This window comes from Lissotriton vulgaris, chromosome 11 (assembly GCF_964263255.1).
Source record: "Lissotriton vulgaris chromosome 11, aLisVul1.2, whole genome shotgun sequence".
NCBI lineage: Eukaryota > Metazoa > Chordata > Amphibia > Caudata > Salamandridae > Lissotriton > Lissotriton vulgaris.
Window position 1 is genome coordinate 168,578,077 of NC_141699.1, and position 17,752 is coordinate 168,595,828.

Sequence of the window (17,752 nt, forward strand, 5' to 3'; positions counted from 1 at the left end):
ATTCATAAATGTCTAAATGGACAAGGGCCCGCCTACCTTGAAAAGAAATTTGTTCCCTACATTCCAACTCGATCTCTCAGGTCCAGGTCTTTTAGTGGTCCCCGTGCCAAAAAGGCCAGACACAGGAGTAAAGCTCTATCTATCACAGGACCCACTCTGTGGAACAAACTACCTCTGTCTCTGAGACAATGTAAAGAACATCTTACATTCAGGAAACTCCTGAAAACTGTTTTGTTCAGAAATGAGATCTAGCTCCCACTCACTCATAACCTCCGTTATTACCGGCACCAAAAGCGCAGAGATACTCCAACAGGAGTCGATTTGAGCGCTATACAAACCAGCAACTAAATAAATAAATAAATAAAAAAAATGGCACCAAAGGGACAAGTGGATTTTGTTACAGGACAAGTAGATTTATGAAGCAACCTGCCCCATGGACAAGTAGATATTTTAATAAATTCCACACCCCTGTGATGTCATTTGAGATGTCATTTGAGATGTCATCAGTGATGTCACTGACCATGTCATGAATGATGTAATATGTGACATCACCAGTGGATTGCAGGCGCAAGAGTTACAGTTAGCACAACTAACTAGAACGGAGGAATTTCAATGGTTTTGTATGAGTGAAATGACCAGCTAACTATAACACCTCTGAAACCTATTAATTTCTAAGGTTTTTTAATGGATAATTTCTAACTATAACCTGCTTGAAACCTATGTTTTTTCCAGTGAATTTCAAAGGTTTTTTAAATGACAATTCCTAATTATAATATTGACCACTTCCCCATATTTTCAACAAGAAACCAAATCTGCAATGCTACCTAAAAACACAGGCAATAGTTCCACTTACCATTAACAAATTAACATCAACATTTAACTAGTATAAGGACGTCGACTATGTACTGCGTAAATTACATCCAACTCACACCCATATTTAAAGAGCAATATGTGTAGAGGTACTAAATATACACTTCCGATACCAACCAAAATCACAATACCCAGCGTAACCACCACTACAACAACCCCTCCTAATCCCTCCCCCTCTAGTACCTCAGAGGCAGCTCAAAACATGACAACGGACCTTCCCAAAATAATATATCCCCTCAACAGCACACTAGCTCAATGTTTAGAGATGTGCCAACAAACTATGTATAAGGGAAGGAACTAGCACATCAACAATAATTTACACAATGCCAAGACTACTGGTGAAATGTTATACATGACTCACTATAGAAACCAAAAACTTTTCTGTGTGTAGATATACTATTGATACGTGTACTGTCCTGCATAGTGACGCAACCATATTTTCTCAGACACTGGGGAATATTTCGGTCATGTACCTGTGTTTTTCACCCCCCCTCCTGACCCCCCCTCCTTGGAGCAGAAGCGGAGTGGGCCGGTCCAACGTACACAACGTCAGTGTAAGATTATAAATAATTAGGCTACGCCTTGGGCGTGGTTCACTTCTGCAAAGAGAAGAGACTCCACCACAGAGAATGTCCTCACCCTGCCACGTGGCTGCCGCCATGACCATGTGCCTCCTCGATACAGGCCCATTGCAAACTCAGCGCCACAGCACCGCAGACTCAAGTTTTGCACTTGTTTATTGTACTTTTCATTTACTGCATTATTGCCAAACTTTAAAATTGTTCGGGGCTCATTTGGGGGGCTTGTAATTCGCTACAATACTTTGTGACCTACCTTCCTCCTCTGTTGGGCAGAAGGGGCGGTAGTTGGCACCATCAATAACGGTGCTTCACGAAATATATTAGGGCCTCCAGCGTATGCTCCCCGGTCCACCACAGCATTTGATGATTGAGTGGAGGGAGCGCCACGCTACAGTTCACCCACTTCCGGTGAGACAGTCTAGGCCGCCATCTTTGAGGAAGAGACGGTCTAGTCTTTAGCTCCACTTGTCGTAAATGGAGAGATGGACGCAGAAGCGCAGCGGACGTGCGCAGCAGGCGCGCCAAAGGCAAGCCCGTCTGCGCCATTCGCGCTCGAGACGCGATCAGCGCCAGCCACCCTGTCTGTTTAGAACCAGGTAGGAGGTATTTAACTAGACATCTACTTGATTTAAATTCTAAAAATGGGTGCGACCACTCTCTGGATGTGGATAGAATTATGGGTCCATTGACATGCCTGAAATGTAAGACTCCGCTTCCCTTTTGGGCTAAGGAGAAGAGAGTCGAGATAGCCAAAGGAGAGGGCCCTCTGGACCTCATTAAGGGTGGTTTGATAAATGCACGTTCATTACGCCTTCATGCCCTAGAGGTCAGGGAGGTGATTATGGATAATGACTTGGACTTTATGGGTATAATCGAATCCTGGCTAAAAGAGGACTCAAACCCGGACATTGCAGTCGCTCTGCCGACAGATTTCACAATATGTAGGGTGGATAGGAAAAATGAGAGAGGGGGAGGGGTAGCGATGCTGCATAAGAAGACATTGCCTTGGAAAGCTTTTTCGCTCCCAGGTATCAGTGGAGCTGAACACGTGGGCTTCTGCTGTAGCATTACTCACACCATTTCCTTCTCAGGAGTATTGGTGTACCGGCCTCCAGGCAATAATAAGGCTTTCCTGGATTCTCTCGGTGATGCGCTCAGTGAGGCCATGCTTAGGTACGCTAACTTTACTCGCCTCGGTGACGTCAATTTTCACTTAGAATCTGGGATAGTCGTGGGGTTCTACCCTTTGTGGAGACAATACAAGTGTTGGGTATGGAACAAATGGTCCAGGGGCCAACCCATAGGGCAGGGCATACACTGGATGTAGTTTGCACCAACCTTTGCACTCTTCAGATTGGAAAGCCACCCCCACAGATTTGGTCCGACCACAGCTTCATTCCACTATATATCCCGATTCCGGGGAAGGGGCATAGAGAAGGGAAGTTAGTGGCAGGGCCTCCTAGGAAAGAGTGGCAGCGCTTGCTCGCAAACAACTTGCTACAAACAGTGGCACAAGACAAGGTACCCACTCTTACAGGAGTTCCTGGGGAAGACACCAGTAGGTTCCATGCTTGGATGTCGGCGATTGGGGACGAATTGCTCCCAGCCAGTCGTTCAGCGGGATTAAGTAAAAGGAAACCCGAAAAAGACCCCTGGTTCTCTAAAGAACTAGAAGAACTCCACCTGCAATCCAAGCAGTTGGAACGCAGATGGAGAAAGGGATATGAGGAATCCAATCGTCTGATCTTCAAAAAGTTTATGAAAACATACCATAGAGCCATCAAGTCAGCAAAAAAAGTCTTACTTTTATGACCAAATCACCAGGGCAAAACACAATCAAAAAGACATTTTCGCAATTGTAAAATCATTTATTGACCCTAATGGGTTACATGTTGAAATCCCCCCCTCCCAAAAGTTATTCGTAGATATTGCAATCTACTTTGATCAAAAAATTAAAGTCATTCAAAATAACTTTGTGATCCAAGACTACTTGGAGCCTTTAGAGGTACAGGGAACCTCTAATAGTGATGGCAGTGCAGGCCTCCAAGCTTTTGAACTGGTCACTCTCTCCCAGACCAAGGAAGCTATCCTGGCCTGTAAATCAGGTTCTCCTATGGATGCTTGCCCACCGCTGCTCCTACATCATATACTTGACATCGTTAGCCCGGTGATCAACAAGATTGTGAACTCCTCCTTAGCCACAGGCACAGTCCCAGACGAATGGAAATTCGCTATAGTAAAACCTTTAAAGAAGAAACCAAATGCTGACTCCTTAGATTTCACTAATTATAGACCTATATCTTATTATAGACCTATATCTCTGTTACCCGTATTGGGTAAAATCACAGAGAAAATTGTATATAAGGAGCTTTCAAATTAACTAGAAATAACAAAGGCTCTTCATCCCCTACAATCTGGCTTCCGACCGAAATACTCTACTGAGTCGGCGCTACTTGAGATATCAGATACCATCAAATGTATTTATTTATTTTGGAAGAGGGCAAGAAGGCAGTCTGATTCTCTTAGACTTGTCAGCAGTGTTTGACTCGATCTCACATAAAATCCTGCTTAGTCTTGGCATATCAGATCAGGCCCTGGCATGAATTACATCTTTTTTGACCAACAGGACACAATCAATCGCGCTGGGACCATTCAGGTCATCTGTACAAGTCATCACCACAAGGGTGTCGCAGGGGGCTTCTTTGAGTCCTCTGTTGGCCCTTATATCATCGAGACTGGACTACTGCAATAGTCTCCGGGCGGGAACCAATAAAATCATCCTGAGAAGACTCCAGGTAGTCCAGAACGCAGCAGCCAGATTGGTATTGGGACTACCACGCAGGGAGCCGGCTTTAGCTACACTGAAGACCCTCCATTGGCTACCGGTTTGTAAGAGGATTCTGTTCAAACTTCTATTGATAACATTCAGAGCCTATCATCATCTAGGTCCCGGATATCTTTCAGCAAGATGTAAGCCGTACACTACGACAAGAACACTAAGGTCAACCACGGCCAACCAGCTTAGCGTCCCAGCATTTAGGCTAGTCACCAGAGGCGGAAGGTCAGCGACCGTCCTGGGAGCCAAAGCTTGGAACAGCGTGCCTAATGAGCTTAGAGCTAATAAACAAGAGGGGTAGTTCAGAAAACAGTAAAAAACGTGGATCTTTGGTCTATCAGTTGATTGCTGCCAAAAGCTTATTTAGGCTTATGTCACCCTCTTGATCTGTTGTTGATAGCGCCAGGAGACTCCGTTAGGAGTGACAGTTCACGCTTTATAAATTCTCATTTCATGTTTGTATCGACTACTGCTTTCGATCTACAGTGCGGACAGCAGGGTTCACAACTTAAATTCAGCTTTGGATCTACACTACAGACAGCATTGAAGTTAGCCTTGATTTATGTAAGGTAGAGACAATTGTATTCTACGTGCTCAGACTTTGTTAAAATAAGTGACAAATATTCTTCATCAATATCTGTGCTGACTACTGCCTTCCATCTACAGTGCGGTCAGTAGAGTTTACAACTTGAGACCAGTTGCGGATATGCACTACAGAAAATATTACATTCATTCTCGATTTTTTTGAGGCAGAAACAGTTAACTGTGACAAAAAAGCATTCATCAATGTTTGTGTCGACTACTGCCTTCGATGTACACTGCAGACAGCAGGGTTCACAACTTGAATTCAACTTTGCATCTACACTACGAACAGTAGGGAATTCACCCTTCATTTATTTAATGCAGAGACAAAATTGCACTGTGTGTATCCAGCTTTTGTTAAAATAAGAGACAAAAATAATTCGTCCATATCTGTGCTCAGTACTGCCTTCGATCTACAGTGCGGCAGCAGGGTTCACAACTTCAATTCAGCTTTAAATCTATACTATGGAAGGCATGAAATTTAGCCTTGATTTATTTAAGGTTGAGATAATTGTACGTTATGTCTTCAGATTTTGTTTAAGGATATGACAAAAAGAAATTATTGATGTCTGTGATTACTAATGTATTCGATCTACATTGCGAGGGCTCACGATTCAGGTGTAATGGCGATTGAACAGGACGCGTTCCAGTAGGCAAGAGACATTACACCAGTGCGACCCGCCCGAACCACGAATCATCGCAGGGTGCGCACATGCTGAGTTTTTCAGGTACCACTAACTCACTGCACCACAAGTCATCTCCCTGTGGCCATATTAAGGAGAATTCACTAAGCCAAAAACATTGCTCCTAGTGTGGCCTGCCTGGACCACGCATCATTGCAGGTTACGTACACGCTCAATGTCAAAGCTACTACTAACTCAGTTCACCATAATTCATTGCCATGTGACCGTACTGAGTCAGATGTCTTATTTTGAAGAAAACATATCATAGTTTTTGGACATCTACTGCAACTTACTCCTGTAAAAGGACAACCAGTATTTATAAGAAAACTTAATTTTAAAAAGTTTGCTACCAGTGCGTCCTGCTCGGACCACGCATCATGGCAGACTTCACAGAACCTTGTTGCTTCAGGTGCCACTAACTCTGTGCACCACTTATCATCGCTGGCTGCACACACACTAAATTACCAATACTGTGCAGCTCTACTCAACGCCACGTGGCAGTGAGCTCTTGCTAACCGCTGCCTCCTGCTTACACTGCGGTCATCAGAGCGTGCAATTAATTAGACTGTTGATTAATTATTTGCAGAGTACAATACCAAACTAAGTATAACATTTATCACACCCTATACAATATCCCTTTTGTATGCTTCCTTTAAGAACTTCTTTTATATCACTTATAGATGCAGTTGAATAATAAAATTCACGCTGTAAGTGCAAAGGCACACTTAACGACAGTCTACACTGTGGACAGCATATGTCACAATTTGAACCTCACTTTTTCTTCATTGGAAACTTGAATTTCTTTTTTGGAGACAAAAATGGCTACACCACTGGAAGAATCATCTGATTCTGATCATTTTGTTGCTGAAGAACGGATAACCATTCATGGTATTTTTTTTTCCTCTCAAAGTACATGCAGTCCAGTATGCAACAGTCAATACTTTGAGTGCAGCCCGTTCAGACCACGCATCATCGCAGGGTGAGCACACACTAAACACCAGAGGTACCACTAACTCAGTACACCATAAATAATCACCACAAGGCTTTATTAAGGCAAAATTCAGTAGTCAAAAAACATTATCCCCAGTACAGCCTGCCTGGACCACGCATCATCACAGGTTATGTACACGCTCAGTCCCAAAGTTAGTACTAACTCAGTGCACCATAATTCATCGCCACATGGCCGTATTCGGTCTGAATTCAACCGATTCTTCATTTATTATTTATAAAGTGCAGTACCAAACAAAGTATAATGTCCCTCAATACACAATATCCCTTTAGAAGCCTTCCTTTAAAAACTTCTTTTATATCAGTTCTAGGTTTAGTTGAAAAACAAAATTCACGCTGCAAGTGCAAAAGCACACTCAATAGTAGTCTAAACTGTGGACAGCACAGGTCACAACTTGAACTATAATATCTCTAAAACATACATTTTTCGACAATGTATTCCATACATGTTTCATCTTTTATTTCAATCGTGATTACAGAACATGCAGTCCAGTAGGCAACACGCTCAGTACCATACGTACCACTATCTCAGTGCATCATAAATAATCGCCACGTGCCCTTATTAAGGCAAAATTGAGTAGCCAAAAGACATTCTTATCAGTGCGGTCTGCCTGAACCACGCATCATCGCAGGTTCCACACAAACAGACTACCTTAGTGCACCACAACTCATGAACCCTTTACGATAGAATCTTCTGTGTATTATTTCACATGTAGTCAGGGCCGGACTGGGAACCAAACAAAGTTGTGGGTGCTGCCAGGGCCGATTTTGTTGCAGGGCCGATTTTGCAGCTATGCTGCAAAAACTGCCCTCTGTGGTCCCAAAACGGCCCACCACCCGTGCGGCACACCGGGAGATTGCCCGGTGCCCGCTACGGCCAGTCCGGCACAGCATATAGTGCTCCTACCTTTGTACAGCAGAAGTCATAAACCGTTTACGATTGAATATCTATGTATGATATCATGATTACTATTCTACTTATTACCAACAGCCCGTACGCACTTCAACTATCTGCCTATGTCTGTGTATTTATTATGTTTGTAAAATGCTGCCTCTGCTCTCTACCACACTATATTGTGCTATAAATAGCGTATACAAACATCTTACCTCTGATGATAAGTGTGGGCTATTCCTCTTTCTTTTTTTTTTATAGCATATTTGTATTGCGCAAAGTCAACCCAAAACTATATCAGCAATTTACATGAGCACCATATTTTTTTATTTATTTTTTATTTAGGTGTTCACAATTCAAAATTGACAAATTCAGATATAATAAATTACCAATCCATTGCTGCAATTTTCTATACAAAGAGAAAAGAAAAAAACATAATAAAAAAACATAAACAAGCCAGTTTGTGTTATTACAGCCAGTTTCCAACAAAATTCATGAACATCTCATCTTGTCTTGTCTTTCTTGCATTCTTGCATTCTTAATCCTCATAATAATCTCGAAACGCTTCCCATATTTTTATGCCCAATCTTTTCTTCCTAACACCCTTAATAGAAAAAAGTCCCCACTCCAAGTTGTAAAAGCTGAGCATTTTAGCACGTCATTGGTAAAACACAGGTGGGTGTTCCTGAAGCAACTCTGTGGCTATGCATAAACGTGCTAAAGTCATTGCAAAGAAAATAAAATACCGATGTTGATATAAAGGATCAGCTGCTCTGTCCTTTGGTATTTTCCCCAACAACATCATAGCCGGAGTGATAGCTCTTATCCTTTGCATTCCAATCACAAAGGATAAGACCTTCTCTAAATCAGTAATAAAGCATTGAAGTTTGGGACAACTATAGAAGATATGAACACTATCAGCGTCGTCAGCACTACATCTAAAGCACTTGCCGTCGTTCCCTCCACCCCATTTCGCCATTCGGATTGGAGTATAGTATAAGTCATACAGTGTCTTAAAAAATTGTGCTTTTAGATTTGCTGACATTAGTGCCTCCTTGGTTAGTAGTAATAATTCATTTATATCTAATTCTTGATCTTCTAATGTACCCACCCATTTTGTCCTTACTTTATCTAAATCGTCGCTCCGATCACTAAGTAAGAGTTGGTAAAGTGTTCCAATTTTCACTTGCCTCCTAACAGCTTTTCGATGCAATAAATAATCTCGTATTTGCAAAAATTAAAAAAAAATAACTACTAGGAAACCGAAACTGACCTTTTAACTCGTCAAAAGATTTAGAAATCCCTTCCTCCTTATACATATCTCCTAGCCATCTGACCCCTTTCCGCTGCCATCTTAAGGCCATATCGTCAAAGAATATACCAGGTAATAATCTGTGAGTGTTCAAAGGAGTGTAATAAGATATTTTCCCTATCGCTGTAGTCTTGACTACCCACTTCCATATCTTAAACGCGGCCATCACTACCTTGAAGCGAGTCCGCTTGTAATAACTCCCATCAATCTCTTTAAATAGTAATTGTTTTGCTACAGACCCTAGCTGTATTTCAAAAATAGAAGGGGCAAGAGCATTATCCTGCTCTGTCTCCCCGGTTATCAAAAACCTCATCTTCAATAGAAAATAAGTGACATAATAGAAAAAAAAAGTCTGGCACCCCCATCCCTCCCCTAGCAATTGGCAGAGTCATACACTTCATTGCCCGTCTAGGTTTCCCTGGACTCCAAATAAATTTTGCCACATCTTGACTGCAGAGCCTGTATCTTATCTTTTGCAATTTCTAGGGGTATAGACCTAAATAAATATAAGACCTTCGGTAGCACATTCATTTTTATAACATTCGACCGTCCGATAATAGTTAAGTATAGTCGTTCCCACCTATCCAAGGAATTCCTGATGTCACTGACCATGTCATGAATGATGTAATATGTGACATCAGCAGTGGATTGCGTGTGCGCGAAATATAGTTAGTACAACTAACTATATAGGAGCAATTTCAATGGTTTTGTATGAGTGAAATGTCCAGCTAACTATAACACCCATAAAACATAGTTTTTTTAGTGAATTTTAAAGGTTTTTTAAATGCTAATTCCTAACTATATAAGGCCTGAAACCTATGGTATTTTCAGTGAATTTCAAAGGTTTTTTAAATGCTAATTCCTAACTATATAAGGCCTGAAACCTATGGTTTTTTCAGTGAATTTGCAAGGTTTTTTAAATGCTAATTCCTAACTATATAAGGCCTGAAACCTATGGTTTTTTCAGTAAATTAGCAAGTTTTTTAAAATGCTAATTCCTAACTATATAAGGCCTGAAACCTATGGTTTTTTCAGTGAATTTGCAAGGTTTTTTAAATGCTAATTCCTAACTATATAAGGCCTGAAACCTATGGTTTTTTCAGTGAATTTGCAAGGTTTTTTAAATGCTAATTCCTAACTATATAAGGGCTGAAACCTATGTTTTTTTCAGTGAAATTCAAAGGTTTTTTAAATGCCAATTCCTAACTATAACGAGTGTGAAACCTATGGGGCCTTGTTTATGAGCCACTTGCGCCTCCGGAACGTCACTTTTTGTGACGTTCCTGTGACGCAGAAGGCTGAGTGATATTTATGAGGCAGGACTAAGCCATTTTTTGTGGCGTAATCCTGCCTGATAAATATCAGTCCCTTTAACGCATTGTCCTGCCTTAAAGGGGCATGCAATGGGTGTTGCTGGGGGCGTTCCCAGAAGCATCCATGGACTTGAGTAACTTATAGCATCCTCAAAGTCAGTCTTTCAAAAATTCCAAAGTATAGGACATGATAATCCAAATCCAAATGTTTCTCAAGAAAAGTAATAAACCGTGTCTGCAGGTCATATCTGCCCTAACGCCGATATTCCGAACAATTGAAAATGACTTTTCTTGAGAAACATTTGGATTTGGATTATCATGTCCTATACTTTGGAATTTTTGAAAGACTGACTTTGAGGATGCTATAAATTACTCCAGTCTGCCCAAATTGTGTGGGTAAAATTGATACCTAGTCACTTTGAATAAGAATGTACTTACGACTCGTCTAACATTTGGAAGAAATATCTAGTTATATGACAACAGGATACCGAAATAACTTGAAGGAAATAAGAACGCCCTGAAGAAGTTCTGTTGTACAGAAAGAAACGCGTCAGCTGGCTGTGATACATAAACTTAAGGAAAATAAAAGCATTTGAATATACACGAAGATTCAGCGCTTCAATAAGGACTCTAAGTGATATGATTTGATTGGACTTGTGCAAGTGGTGCTGTGCCAAACTTTGGAATATTCTCCACTACTCTCTACTACTCACTCTCTACTACTCCACTACTCTCCACTACTCACTCCCTACTACTCACTCTCTACTACTCACTCTCTACTACTCCACTACTCTCCACTACTCACTCCCTACTACTCACTCCCTACTACTCACTCTCTACTACTCACTCTCTACTACTCACTCTCTACTACTCACTATCTACTACTCACTCTCTACTACTCACTCTACTACTCACTCTACTACTCACTCTACTACTCACTCTACTACTCACTCTACTACTCACTCTACTACTCACTCTACTACTCACTCTACTACTCACTCTACTACTCACTCTCTACTCTCTACTACTCACTCTCTACTACTCACTCTACTCTCTACTACTCACTCTCTACTACTCACTCTACTCTCTACTACTCACTCTACTCTCTACTACTCACTCTACTACTCACTATCTACTACTCACTCTACTACTCACTATCTACTACTCACTCTACTACTCACTATCTACTACTCACTCTACTACTCACTCTCTACTCTCTATTACTCACTCTCTACACCTCTACACCTCTACACCTCTACCCCTACCCCTCTACACCTCTACACCTCTACCCCTACCCCTCTACACCTCTACACCTCTACCCCTACCCCTCTACACCTCTACACCTCTACCCCTACCCCTCTACACCTCTACACCTCTACCCCTACCCCTCTACACCTCTACACCTCTACCCCTACTCCTCTACACCTCTACCCCTACTCCTCTACACCTCTACCCCTCTACACCTCTACCTCTACCCCTCTACCTCTACCCCTCTACCTCTACCCCTCTACCTCTACCCCTCTACCTCTACCCCTCTACCTCTACCCCTCTACCTCTACCCCTCTACCTCTACACCTCTACCTCTACACCTCTACCTCTACACCTCTACCTCTACACCTCTACCTCTACACCTCTACCTCTACACCTCTACCTCTACACCTCTACCTCTACACCTCTACCTCTACACCTCTACCTCTACACCTCTACCTCTACACCTCTACCTCTACACCTCTACCTCTACACCTCTACCTCTACACCTCTACCTCTACACCTCTACCTCTACACCTCTACACCTCTACACCTCTACACCTCTACACCTCTACACCTCTACACCTCTACACCTCTACACCTCTACACCTCTACACCTCTACACCTCTACACCTCTACACCTCTACACCTCTACACCTCTACCTCTCTACACCTCTACCTCTCTACACCTCTACCTCTCTACACCTCTACCTCTCTACACCTCTACCTCTCTACACCTCTACCTCTCTACACCTCTACCTCTCTACACCTCTACCTCTCTACACCTCTACCTCTCTACACCTCTACCTCTCTACACCTCTACCTCTCTACACCTCTACCTCTCTACACCTCTACCTCTCTACACCTCTACCTCTCTACACCTCTACCTCTCTACACCTCTACCTCTCTACACGCACACATATACACATTTATATATATATGCCACATATACACATTTATATATATATGCATATGCATTTATATATATGTATGTGTATATATATATATACACATACATATATAAACATATATAATCTGCATATCTATATAAATACAAATATAAATGCATGCATACATATACATATATGCATACATATGCATGTTATTTACATGAAAGTTTGAAAAACACTAATAAAAACAAAGCTAAAATGCCACCTCATTACAAACAGAATTGCTTTTACTTAAACGAGGGCGAGATCTATTGCATTTTCAATGCTTGTTTACTTTGGTTCCATCAAGAAGGCATTCAGATGTGTCACACATTTGCCATAAATTCTGAATGTTAGCACTCTAGTTGCTCATTAGATCACTGTAGTAAAGCTACTGCTCACCAGGGAAGTCTGCTGCTGGTATTCAAAGTGCATGTTTCAGTCTGCATGTCAGAATTTTTAATGAAATAAAAGAGGATTTGAGAAGTCACTCAAAATGCGCCCTAATTTTTCTTTCTGAAGCACTAATTATACTTTCTTTGGCAAAATGAACCCTCTCATTTTGTTCCTTTTTAAATTAAATGTTTTCAGACTTACCACTTCATTCCAATCAAGATGGCTTTTGGTGTACCATACTTTTGTCATAAGTAAGACTGTTAGCGCTCTAGTTGTTCTTTAGAACACTCTGGGACATGCTGTCATTGGGCTATACTTGGGCTACATCTGGGTGATATTTGGGCCACATTTGGGCTCTTGTCTCTGGTGGCCATCTTGGGAGACTACATGTCAGAATTTTTTTATGAAATAGAAGAGGATTTGAGAAGTCACTCAAAATGTGCCCTAATTTTTCTTTCTGCAGCATTAATCAAACTTTCTATAGCAAAATATACCCCCTCATTTTGTTCCTTTTTAAATTAAATGTTTTAAGAGTTACCACTTTATTACAATCAAGATGGCTTTTGGTGTACCATACTTTTGTCATAAGTAAGACTGTTAGCGCTCTAGTTGTTCTTTAGAACACTCTGGGACATGCTGTCATTGGGCTATACTTGGGCTACATCTGGGTGATATTTGGGCCACATTTGGGCTCTTGTCTCTGGTGGCCATCTTGGGAGACTACATGTCAGAATTTTTTTATGAAATAGAAGAGGATTTGAGAAGTCACTCAAAATGTGCCCTAATTTTTCTTTCTGCAGCATTAATCAAACTTTCTATAGCAAAATATACCCCCTCATTTTGTTCCTTTTTAAATTAAATTTTTAAGAGTTACCACTTTATTCCAATCAAGATGGCTTCAGGTGTGCCATACCTTTGTAATAAGTAGGACTGTTAGCACTGTAGTTGTTCTTTAGAACACTCAGGGAAGCTGCAGTGGAACACAAAGGAATCAACTGACAGTCTCTGTCCTTGTTGGATGTACATGTTTTGCTGAGAGTGTCAGACTTCATTCTCACATGACTGAAAAAGATAATGTGAATTTACAGAAAATATGCTTTCAGTTTAGCTTATAGATCCCCTTCCAAACCACTGTAGGAAAAGCATGAGATAATAGTTTTCTTTCAAACAGGATTCATTTTTCACATGGTAAAATCACCTTAGAACACACCACAATTCCTAAAATGAGTATGATACCATCAACAAATGATTTATAATGTAACTAAAGTCCTAAAACCTTCTATTAACTGCAATGCTTTTTATTGAGGTGCTATCATGTATATTGGTCCCAAGATGGCTGCCAACACTTCTTGGATGTAGTGCTGACAGCCAATCGGATCTCACGATGAGATGTGTGGTTAGGCTCCGCCCACATATATATATATTTTCAAATTCGATTTTCTCAAAAACTACTGGAGGGATTTACACCATTTAAACAAAAGGCGATCTGCGAATCACACTCTACAATTTTGCCACGTTTGGTGTAATTCCGTTCAGCGGTTCGGGCTGTAGCCGTGTCTAATCGTCCTATGGAAATTAACATGGGGAAAACACGTTTTGGGACCCCCCTTTTTTCTCAGGCCCCCGCTTGACGAATCCCCCGAGACTTTCAGGGAAGGAGCGGAGCGTAACTGGCCATCTTCTTTGAAAAATTCGCATACATTCTCTAACCGGCGCCAATGTTATTCCCAATAGAATGTTGCGGATTTCCTATGGAAACTAGGTCCTAACTATATATACCTACTGGCGACCGCCAGTATATATATATATATGTATATATATATATATATATATATATATATGTATATATATATATATATATATATATATATATATATATATAGAAGGGGAGTCTCAAAGAGAATGCTCTAGATAAAACAGGTACCAACAGCAGCGGTGTGAAGCATAGCAGGACAGCAATATCAAAAAGCAATAACATCCCCCCCTGATGGGGACGGAATCCTAGCCCCCGCGAGACAGGTGGGGACACTGACCACCACACTCACAAGGAACGAGTGCAAACTACACAGACAGAGGTCTGTCAGAAAAAAGGTAGAAGCAATCCTGTACAGACACTGTATAAGGACAGCGAGTATCCTGAAGAAGAATACTAGCACCGTAACCAAAACAAAAGAAAGCAACAGAGCCTTTAGTTATGATTGGAAACTCACAACCAGTGAAATACCTGGAGCGGAACACAGAGCAGTGGAAATAGAGTGACGGCCCTGAACCACTAGGCCATAGTGAATCAGAAATGGTCCGCAGAGGCCAGGAGCAGAAGGACCTGAATCTCTGCGCGTAAGAAGCAAAGGAACCGAAGTCCCTGCCAGGTAAGTGCACAAAGAAATAGAATGCAACATTACAACCAGCAGAGGAAGTGCACAAACAAAATACATTGCAACATTACAACCAGCAGAAACGTAGCTATTGGAAACTCCACTGCCCATAGGCAAAGGCCCTACAAAGGGAGAGCCAAACGCAGCCAAGACAGGGGCAGAAGGGTACACTGCCGGCACCTTGCTACAGCGAACATACCCTGTGTGTACACACAGAGTGTCTCCACAGAGACCGGTAAGAACTACGGACCAACCTGCGGGTCTCACTAGAGGGGATGTCCTACAACAGCAGGAAGAGCGTTGACAAAAGAGAAGTAGCCGAATATTACTCCGCAGGAGCAGTTGAAACTTCCTGTGCCAGGAAGAGCAGCTACACAATAGCCAACAAGTACCCCATATAGGGTATGGTACATCCCTATAAAAGCAAGGGGCACCTCTTTGGGCAAAGCTCTTAAACAGAGGGCCAAAAAGAAAGGCAGAAAGAGCTGGCCAGCTGCAAAAACAAAAAGGAAGACGGCAAAAAAAAAAGACACCGTCCATCTGGGTAATAACAAAGGACACCTCTTGAGACATGCTCATAGGCAGAGGTCAAAAAGAACCCCATAAACAGCTGACCCAGCTGCATCTAAGGAAGGAAAAAGCTGGCTAAACAGCCATACAGTCTGTTTGGGGAGAAATCTCTTGAACCCAAAATCGAAAATCAGGAAAACAAAATGACAACACCGTCACCCGAAAATACAAATCCACCATAGGGGACTAAAAAGCAGGCAGTCATGGAAATCCAGAGAGGAGACGCCGAGTCGGCATGCTCATCAAACAGAAGAGTCCCATGAAAGGGCAAAACCCAGTCGCTCCCGAACATTATCGGGGAAACTGCCATTACGTAGCGACACATGGCAACTAAAGGCAACCGAGCTGGCCGTAGCTCTACCAACGGAGTCAGTGGTGGCCATTGTCGATTGAATGGAAAAATGCGAAATGTTGCGGCCATCCCGAACAAGCTGGCGCAGGTTAGCACGAGGACCCTCCGGTAAAGAGGGAAGGAGTAGTTAGACGGAGTTCCAAAGGGCAGAAGTAGCTCGAGCAAACATGCAGGTCATGTTTAGGGTCTGAAGGCCGGAGCTGGTGGAGGCAAAAGCATTGCAGCAACAGGACTCCAACCACTTAGACTCCTGAGTGAGGGGAAACAATGGTAGAGGATAGGAAGGAAACGAAGCCTGGACTACCAGTCCTTGAGCCCTAGGATTAAGGCACAAACAGGCAGGTTCATCTGGAGCCGGCCGGTGGTGATGTGCAACAGCACGGGTCACAGGGTCACCCGATAAGGGCCTGACCGAAGTCCCCAGAAGGACATCATACAAGAACCTGCCAAAAAGTAGAAGAGGCTCCACATCCACCGTGCCCTGGTGAAGGAGATCCAACAAAGGATCCGAAGGCAGGGAGACAGAGGGCAGCTGCATTCGTAAGATATGTGCAGTTCTATTATCTGACCTCGCAAAGTCGACGCTAGCCTCCGTCGTCATGTAAGGGGGAGACAGCAAGTCATCCGTTGGGGACTAATCTGTGCACTCACCGACAAAGGGCTTGCAGGAAAAGGAGCCGGCCAGTGCCCTATGGGCCCTTGCTCCGGGAAGCATGGAAAAAACACTGTGGGCGGTGAACCCACTGGGGTCTCATCCTCCAGTAGAGGAAAAGCAAGGGACGGAACCGCCATTGGATCGGCGCTGGCGACCTCCATGAAGGACTTGTCGGACCGGAGTTGACTCGACATCCACCGAGACAGGAGTCTGCGGGGGAGAAACAAAGTCTACTTCGAGTCGAACTCCACGCTGCAGCCACATCCAGCGACAACGCAGAGAGCCCGGCAGAACTGTGCGAAGACACGTCAGGAGGGCTAGACTTCACAGTGGGACGCCCATCCGTGCCGTGTCCTCACGTCGCAGTGACCCCTCAATCCGAGTCAAGGCACTCAGTCGGCGCCGAGGGTGAACCCGCAGGTGAACCCCCGACCTGAATCTCTACCCCCATTGTGGGGCCCAGAGGGGCGCCAGGGAGAGGGGGTGGCCCAAAGAAGGCCTGCAGAGCCCTGGAATAGGCCTCCATCTGGGTCAGAGTGGCCTCAGCACCAAGAAATGGTGGATAGGCGGGGGATCGACTCCTAAGGGCTCGCGTCCGGTGAAGACTGGGAGCGGCGGCACTCAACATCACGCTTGTGCGGGGTCGACGACTTCCGTAACTTCTTCCGGTGCTTACCTGAAACAGGCACACGACGTCCACGGGAACGACTCAGGGATCTGCCTTTAGCAGAGACCTCAGTGTGGGAGGAAGAACTGAGCTGTTTGGATCCTTTCGCTGGAAACGGGAGACGGCGTCACAAGGACTTCGACCGGGACACCTGGGCAGACAACAGTTTCATCCGACGTTCCCGCAGGGACTTCAGCTGCCGGCAGGACACAACATACATATCTTGTGCGGATCCATCGCTGACATCTGCCACGAGCAGGACGCACACGATTTGAAGCCCGAAGGGCATCAACACACTGTTCCAGAAACAAAAGGTGTCGTAAAGGCCTGAACAAAACCAGGGCAGAGGAACCGCTAAACTTCGGATCCGCGTTTTGATGCAGAAAAGAAAAGAAGGGACGTCAGCACCACGGGTTTGGGGTGGTGGTGGTTAATTTGGTCTTATATGGCTCCATGGATGCCACTTCCGTGGACAACGTCAGG

General features: G+C 43.3%; 1 protein-coding gene across 22 annotated transcripts in view; it reads right to left on the reverse strand.

Annotated features, from left to right (window-relative positions):
• ATXN2 (ataxin 2) overlaps nucleotides 1–17,752 on the reverse strand; it is a 1,802,199-nt gene that overhangs the window by 1,223,156 nt on the left and 561,291 nt on the right. The gene's annotated exons all lie outside the window — the stretch shown is intronic.